We start from the raw sequence: 9,624 nt of genomic DNA, 5'->3' as shown, positions 1-9,624 counted from the left end.
TTTAAACTTCCTGAGGTGAGATGATGACCAAGGAAAATAAATAAATAATGCTAATCACTACTTCTCTCCTACCTTACACAAAGTCAAGTTTAGTTTAATATCTTCAGCTATAAGTTCCAGAAAATGATTATAAGTAACACTGATGCAATTCTTATTCCCTTATTTCTGTATGTTTCTAATCCACATAAAAGGCTCATTTATATATCTTTTAATATATTCAATTAAAACTTTTCCAATTTCTCACCAAATTGAGCCAAATTTTGAGGTGATAAGCTGTGTTTTGGTTGCTGCTTATTTGTTTGTACGGATTCACTCAGCCTTAATATAGCTCATGTTACAGTCTAGGGTGCTGTTTTGAGTGAGAACAGGATGTAAGAACTGCTTGTTCCTGGACATCAATACCAGTTTGATCTTTCTCATTTGCTAAATCCTGAGGTTGTTAGATAAATTTTATTCCTAGGGAAAGGTATACATTTTAAAGTGACATTTGTGTTTAATTTAAAAAGAAGGATTTGTCAGTCTTCATAGATCGGTGATGCCCAGACTGTACCAATTTTATACATTCTTGAGTTTCTACAACTCCCTAGTTTCACATGCAATTTCTGTGAATAGAGCTTTTGAAATGAATTGCTAGAAATGTCCTCAGATGTGCTAAGGTCTTGATAGCACAATATTCTTTAAAATTCTTTGTGTTTAACCTGCCTCCATGAAATCAATATTTTTCATTGTTAATATATATTAAATTATTTTTAATGAAAGCACCATATGGGTATGCTCCTTTTCTTCAAATGTCACAAAAAGCTATGAAAAAAGTGAAAATAGATGCTCTTTATTTTCCCTCTACCAATCCCACACTATAAAAGTTACACTTTTATAAAAGTTAAACTCAGTACACTTTCTTGAGTACCATTTTCAGAAATTTTATGTGTAGATAACATTAGAGCCTAGATTAACCAGAAAGGGAGAATTTACCTAACACGCTCTATGTCTAGCTGATCAAAAGTTTATACAAATGGGGCTGGAGGTGTAGCTGAGTGGTAGAATGTTTGCCTAGCATGCACAAAGCCCTGGATTAAATCTCCAGTACCTCAAACAAATTCTAACTCCTTACAGATTTCAGCTCCTCCCAACTTTCAGGTCCAAATTTCTTTCAGGGCATACTTGGATGTTTGGCAGTATCTGCTAGGGAAGCCTCAGGGCAGGATGTAAGAGGTATTTGGTGTAGATGTGAAATAAAATATTGTCAAGATTGGTCTCCTACTTCTGGAAACCTCTGCTTTTACCCCTGAACAGGGACCACTGGAAAAAGACACAGGTGAAGCTGAGAGTCTGAAGTGGTAGAAAACAGGTGTTTAATATATTTGGTATATTTGTAAACATGTGTATACGTGTGTGGGGGATAATATAAGAACATGAAAATTATCAGTCTTTTAATTCATGGCACATGGCATTACATTTCATAACTGTTGGCAGATTAGATATTATTTTTCATGTCACAGAATTTCCAAACTAACCACATGGTTGCCAGAAAAACTATAGCCAAGCTTGAAAAAGTTACTCATGTCCACATGATCTTAAAAGAAAATTATAAAAATTCAAACGATTTTATAGTGAAATCATGTTTAGTATAGCAAATGGATACATGTTCAAGAGTTGCTTCTATGTAAAGTGTCTACAAAAGTAAGATTACTTTAGGATCGGAGAGAAACTTTAAATGACCTGTGTTTACACAGAGACTCTTTCAAGTCATTCTTTTGTGTGGAAACTGTCATTTTAATAGTCTCTGATATAAGTGTAGAAGAAGAGAGCTATTGTCCCGAAGGTAGGGCATAGCAAACATTCATATATACATGTGCACATATATGAAGTACTTAGAGCACAATGTTGCAGAAATGACAGAAATTTGGAAGATCTTTCATGAAGATACTAATGAAAGAAAAAAACAAAACACACACACACACACACACACACACACATACAAAACAAACAAACAAATAAAAACAGCCCTCAATGACCCCAAGTAAACCTACATGATTTGTGAAGATAATAGTTTTCATTAGATTGAAAGGTAAGATTCAGAGGCAACATCAGAATGTCTGCAGTCTCAACTTAGGGAGGATATGATTTGTGTGTGTGTGTGTCTGTGTAGATTATTTTGTCAAACACAATGAAAATGTTATGAGTCTAGTGAGAAGTTCCTTATCAGATTCTGAATGGAGGCATGTTACCAATCAGGGTTTACACACAGCACATCAGCATTCACTGCAAAATCTTAGGAAAAATGGTAGAAACTTAGAAAATCCAATTCATTCTAGACATTAATGAAAGAAGAAACAATAAAACACCTTAGCATTGTGTCAAATACCTGAGAAAAACAACTTAAAATAAGAAAGATTTATTTTGGCTCACAGTTTCAGTCTATGGTGAGCTGGTTTCATTGATTTGGGATTAAGATTAGGCAGAGCATCCTAATAAAAGGCTTTAGTGGAGGAAAGCTTCTCAACTCATGGCAGCCAGGAAGCAGAGACAGGTGAAAGGCAGGGACAAGATGTAGTCTCCACCGGCACACTCCCAAGGACTCAATTCCTCCAACTGGGTTCCTCCTCCTGCAGTTTCTACTATGTCCCAGTAATCCAGTCAGCTATGACTCCCTCAATGAATTAATACATTGATAAGGTTAGAGCCCTTCTGACCCAATCCCTTGACAAAAAGCCCACCTCTGAACATTACTGCATCTGGGACTGTTATGGTTAGGATATGAGGTGTCCCCAAAAAGCTCACTTGTGAGATAATGCAAGAAGGTTTAAAGGAGAAATAATTAGGTTATGGCCTAAATCAGTCAATTAATCCCTGTTGGGATTAACTGAGTGGTAACTGGAGGCAGGTGGGGTGTGGGTTGAAGAAGTAGTTCTTGGGAGTATTGCTATGAGGTGTATATTTTGTATCTGGACAGTGGATTCTCTCTCTCTCTCTGCTTCCTGATCGTCATGTGAGCTGCCTCCCTCTGCCACATTCTTCTGCTATGATATTGGGCCTCACCTCGAGCCCCAAGGAATGGAGTCTGCTGCCTATGGATTAAGACCTTTGAAACTGTGAGCACCCACACACACTTTCCCTCCTCTGCAGTTGTTCTGGTTGGGTCCTTTAGTCACACCAGTGAAAAAGCTGACTAAAACAGGGACCATGCCTTCAACACATGAGCCTTTGGGAACATTCCAGATCTATACAATAAAAGTAGTTTAACAGAAACTTTTCTAAATTATACCTAAAATAAGTGAAGGCTAAAGGTAAGGACTTTTACTTATTTATTCTGCTCTAGCATTCCTCTGTATAGACACAATGATGGATATTGTTTTATTTTTGGCAAACCATTGATGTCTGAACTGAAATGGGTGTTTTGGAAACAAAAGGTTTAGACAGTTTTTCAGATAGTTTTACTTGCCTTTATTTATTTATTTTTACTGGTGCATTATGATACATAATATTGTATTTCATTTTTACACATTCGTAGGTGTTACATAATAATTTGGTCAATTTCATGCCTCAATACTTCCCCTCCCTCCCTCGGTCCTCTTCTTTGGATCTACTAGTGTCTTTTCTATTTTCATGAGATTCTCCCCCACTTTTTTCCATTTTTCTCTCTGACTTCCAATATGAAAAAAAAATATGACCCTTTATTTTCTGAATCTGGTTTATTTTGCTTTACATTCTTTACTTTAAAATATGAATTGTTTCTTTATGTTCCCCCACTATGAATTATATATGAAGTAGTTTGACATGCTATAAAAATGTGATCCTTCACTTGAAATATTTTGATTGAATATTTTCGTCCAAAGGCTTCCTCTTTTTCTTTGAGTACAGTGTTCATTTCTCATTGTCTCCCAAGCTCAAGGATTATCCACTGAGTGATTAAGTTTGCGCTGTGTGTAGCAAGTATATGAAATATGTGGCAAGGAATATGAATTTATGATTAACACAGTGTAGGTTTATGTGAGATATTGTAATTTGTGAACAGTCTGAGACATAGAATTTTTGAGATTTATAGTTTACTTAGAATCAGTGGGAATGTTAAAAAATAGCAACTCCACAAATGCGTACTGTAGTCATTCTTTTCAAGCTTTTTCTCCTAAACATTTTTTTCAATTGCTTTGAGAAACGTTCATTTTCTTTTTCCTAGTGATGGTAAGAAATAATATGTGTTCCAAGGTAGAATAATCAGAGAGAGCAAAATTTCAGGGAAAAAATATGTAGAATCCACAAACTCAGAATCTGTCAAATATATTTAAAAATAGACAACAATCCTCATTCTACTATTTTTTATTTTTTAGCGAGAATAGTGAACATCAACACTGTTTCTTGAATTTGGGGATAACAGTAACCCTTCAACATATTGATTTGATACTACTAAAAATTAAGACATGATTAAGATAATTAATGCAACCTGATTATTTACTATCTTTAATTTTAAGAAATAAAAATTCTCAGTGCATAGAGAGCTGCTGGAATATGAATGGATCCAACCCATTTGGAAAGTAACTTGTTAATATTAGTGAGAAGCCTCAAAAATGCCTAAGCTATTTGACTCAGTAATTGTATTTTTAAAATTCTAACCTAAGGAAATAATTATAATAGTCTAAATGTAAAATACAGATAAGCTTTTCTGTATAACAATATTCATAATGTACAGCCACTATATACCACTTATAGAACAACCACTGTGATAAATATTTAAAATGTATTTTACCATATGTTTATTATCAAAACAGTTCTAAAAATGCTTTTGTTAGCTTTCTTGATTTAAAAATGGGCTATAAATAGGAAAATAGGTTAATTAATTTATGATTACACAACTAAAGTTGATAAAATGAGTATTAAAACTTAGACATGTGGAAATTTAGAATCCATATTTTCTTTTTTACCATTTTGAAAGTTTTAAAAATATATTCGAAATATATATTTATTGATTTTAAAAATTAATTTTAACCAACAAGTAAAGGTTTAATATACTTATCAAATACAATATAATACACACACACACGCACACACACACACACACACATGAGTCCCTAGATCAAACTATTTAACATGCATTATATGACATACGTTTTTGTTGTAAGATTACTTAAAATCTTCTTTAGCAATTTTCAAGTTCATAATATGTTTTATTACTAATAGTCACCACAATGTACAATAGATCTCTTGAACATTTCCTCCTGCTTAAGTAAAAATTTTTGTTCTTTGACAAACATCTCCCCAATCTCTCATAACTACCATTTTATTCTGTGTTTCTCTAAGTTGACTTTTTAGATTGTACATGTGACTGAGTTCATCTGATATTGTCTTTCTATGCACTTAATGTCCTCTGTGTTTATTCTTGTTTTGCAAATGGCAAGATTTCCTTTTTGCTTCATCTAAATCATATTTTATTGTGTATTTATAGCACATTTTCTTTATCCATTCCTCCACTGATGGGCACTTAGGGTGATTCCACATCTTGTTTATTGTGAATAATGCTACAACAAACATGGGAGTGCAAGTATCTCATTTCCTTTGCATATGTACCCAGTTATGGGATTGTTGACTCATATAAGCAGATTAAAAATATAACCAGTTTTTAATTTTTTAAGAAACTGCCACATTTTCTTCATGACTGTACTAATTTACATTCCCATCAGCAGTGTATAAGGGTTTCTTTTCCACTTCTTATGTTTCATATTTTGTCAGTAATCATTCCAACAGATATGAAGTGATATTTTATTGTACTTATGCTGGCCATTTTTGTATATTTGTTGCCTATTGTTTTGTCTTTTAAATGTCTATTAAAAACCTTAATTCATTTAAAACCAGATTATTAATATATTTTACTGTAGAGTTGTTTGATTTCCTTAGTATTTTGGATACTAATTCTTTATCAGATGTATGGTTGGCAAATACAATGTCCCATTCTATAGGTTTTATCTTCATTATGTTGATTCTTTCCATTTCTATTACAGAAAAATTTTAGTGTGATGCAGTCACTTTGTCTACTTTTGTTTCTGTTACCTGTGCTTGTGCCCCCAAATTATTGCCCAAGCCAATGTCAAGGAGTATCCCTCCTATGTTTTCTTCTAATAGTTATATAGTTTCAAGTCTTATGTTTAAGTCTGAAATCCTTTTTTGAGTTGGCTTTTTATTGTGTTGTAAGATAAGTATCCAATTTCATCCTTTTACAGGTGAGTATTCAGTTTCCAGCACCATTACCAAAAAGACGAGTCTTTTCCTGTTGTAAGTTCTTGGATACTTATCAAATATGTGTTGACAATAAATGTATGTGTTTTCATTCTGAGTTCTTTATTCTGTTCCATTGGTCTGCATGTCTGTTTATGCCAGTACCTTATGGTTCCTGTGGGTAAATATTGGTAAATATTTCTATAGGTCTTTCAACACGTAATTCATTTCCTTCCTTAGCAGACTCAGCTCTTCTGAATTAGGCCATATTGTGACTTGACTACAGCCACCTAGTTGAAAAATACAATTTAAGCAATATGTAAGGAATCTGCCTCTCTCTGTAGCAACCACAACTTAGGAACATCCAAGTCATAAATACAACAAATGATGTGACAACAATTATTAAGAGTGAACCAAAAAATTGTTTTTAATAGGGATTGCATCAAATCTGTATATTTCTTACAGAACTATGGAAATTTTCACAGTATGAAATCTTTCTCCCATGAATATGAGATATCTTTCCATTTTGTGTCTTTTTCAAATACCTTCATCAATATTTATAGTTTTCAGTGCACAGATATACCATCTCCTTGGTTAAATGTATCCCTAAGTGTTTTATCCATTTTGATGTGATGGTAAAGTGGATTAATATCTTAAGTTCTTTTTCAGATAGTTCATTGTTACTGTATAGAGATACAGCTGATTTTTTCAAGTAAATATTTATTTTTCCACACATATGCAAATGTTACAAACATACATATATGGGGCCATATATATTTACCCATTGAACATAGTGTATCTTTCTGAAGTTGTTGACAGCCCTTTAGGAGTTATTGGCTAATAAGGACCCAGAGACATAGTGATTTTTCAAAGTCTATCCCAAGGAAACATCACAGATCCACAGAAAAGTATGCAAATGATCTAGTCTACAGCACCTTCTGTCTGAACTGGTGGCCTGTGGGATACATAGCTACCTTCCCATCTAATACTGCCAGGCTTCAGATAGGGCTAATGCCACAGCCTTATCTGCACTTAGAGTGAGTTGTAATTCATCATTGTCACCATCTCTGAAAAAAATCACAATACAGTGTTGCAATATTGTCTTTTTTCTGCAGCGTTGATAATTTTGGTATTTGCACCAGGGAAAAATAGTAATTTTTATATTAATAAAAGATGTTACATGTGCTATCTCTCTGACCTATCTCCTTTTACTTCATTAAAGATTTTCAATGAAATTGGTAAACACTATACATTTATGGAAAGAGAACTAAATTGAGTATCCACAGGGGATTGACTCCAGGTCTTCTTTTCTCCATAGAAATAAATATCTGCAAATGCCCATGTCTCATATAAAATGACAAAGTATTTGCCTATAGCCTTTGTATATCTTTCCAAATACTTCAATTATCTCTAAATCACTTATATTACCTAGAATAATAATAATAATAATAATAATAATAATAATAGTTTTTATAGTATGTGGTTTAAGGAATATTGTCCAAAAAAGTCTATATGTTCAGTATAGATACAATTTAAAAAAATTTTTTTTGATTCATAGTTGGTTGGATTTGTGGGTTCAGAATTAATCCATGGATATAGACAGCCAACAGTATTCTGCCTAAATAATAACAGATACAACTGATTTTTGAATATTATGTTTATATCCTGCAGAGTTTCTATATTTTTTTTTTACCTTTTGAGGTTTTTACTGGAGTCTTTAGCATTTTCTACATATAAAATTATGTCATCTACAGAGACAAACTTACTTTTTTCCTTTTCAATTGAATGCCTTTTTTCATCTAACTGCTCCATTCAGAACTTATAACTCTATTTTGAATAGAAGTGGTAAGAGTGAACATTCTTGTTTTATTTCTTATCTTACAGAAGGCGCATTTTAATTTTTCACCATTGAATATAAATGTTAAGGTACATTATTTTTACAAAATCTTATTTCTTGAAGTTTTCATCATTCAAGGATCCTAATTGGCCTGTTGTTTTAGCTTTGCATTGCGAACTAATGTAGAGATAAATTCCTTTCGTGCCTTATTTGCTGAGGGTTTTCATCATGAAGGATGTTTAATTTTTAAAATGCTTTTTCTGCATTAATTGAGGTGGTTACGTGATTTTTATCCTTTTTTTTTTAATGTGGTGGGTCATGCTTATTGATTTGCATCTATTAAATCATTCTTGTATCCTGGGAATAAATCCTACTTGATCATAGTGTGCTATCCTTTTAATGTGGTGATTAATTCAAATTGCTAATATTTTATTATATAAATCTGTGATCATCAAGGATACAGGCCTATAATTTTCTTTACCAATAGTGTTCCTTTCTTACAAGGCAGATCACAGGGGGATGAAATTCCTCAGGATTCTTTCTTTTCTTTTGTTTCTTTTCTCCTTTTGGTCTGGATAAGTTTTTATCTCTAGTTTAAAAGGACTTGCATTCTGGGCTCAATATTCTTAGCAGTTTTTTTTTTTCCCTCTTTCAGTACTTTGAATATATTAGTGCATTCTCTTCTAGCCTGCAAGTTTTCTGCTGATAAATGTGTTGGTGGCCTTAGGTTGATTCCTTTACGTGTGATGAGTTACTTTTCTCTTGCTGCTTTCAAAATTTTTTGTCTTTTAAAAATAATTTGATTGTAATGTGTGTCAATGGAACTATTTTATGTTAGGATTTTTTGAACTCTATGAAATTGGATATACATATTCCTCCCAAAATTTGGGATATTTTAGCTGTTATATCTTCAAAAAAGCTTTATATTTCTTTTCCTTTCTCTTCTCTTTTAGCTATTATCATAATGTATGTATTTGTTCACCTAGTGGTGTCCCGTAAGTTCCACAGACTTTCTTCATTCTTCCTGGATTTTTCCTTCTCTAATTGGCTAGTTTCAAATGCACTGTGTTGAAGTTCATAGATTCCTTTTTCTACTTGATCAAGTCTGCTGTTGACATGTTCTGTTACTCTTCTAATTTTATGCATAGAATTTTAAGCCCCAGAGTATGAGTTTGGTTATTGTCATACGTTCTCTTTCTTTATTGAACCTCTAATTTTGTTAATATATTTCATTGTTTTTGTTGACTTCTCTATTGGGTTCTTTATAGTTCACTGAACTTCATTAGAGCAATTATTTTAATTGTTTCTCAGACAATACATAGATCTCTGTATCTTTGGGGTCTATTACTGGAAAAATATTGTATTCCTTTGGTGGTGTCATGTTTCCTTTTATTACCCCTTGTTGTTTTTATTGTTGTTGTTATTTAAAACCTTATATAGCTATCTTTGAAAAAATAATCTTATTTTTCAGTTTTTATCAAATGGCTTTACAGAGCCAGACTTTACCAATCAGCCAGCTTAGGAGTCTGGGCTTCTCTCAGAACTTTCCTAAGGATGCACACACCCTACTCCTCTTATTC

Source organism: Marmota flaviventris, chromosome 11 (genome assembly GCF_047511675.1).
Source record: "Marmota flaviventris isolate mMarFla1 chromosome 11, mMarFla1.hap1, whole genome shotgun sequence".
Lineage (NCBI taxonomy): Eukaryota > Metazoa > Chordata > Mammalia > Rodentia > Sciuridae > Marmota > Marmota flaviventris.
Note: the sequence above shows the minus strand (reverse complement) of the source record.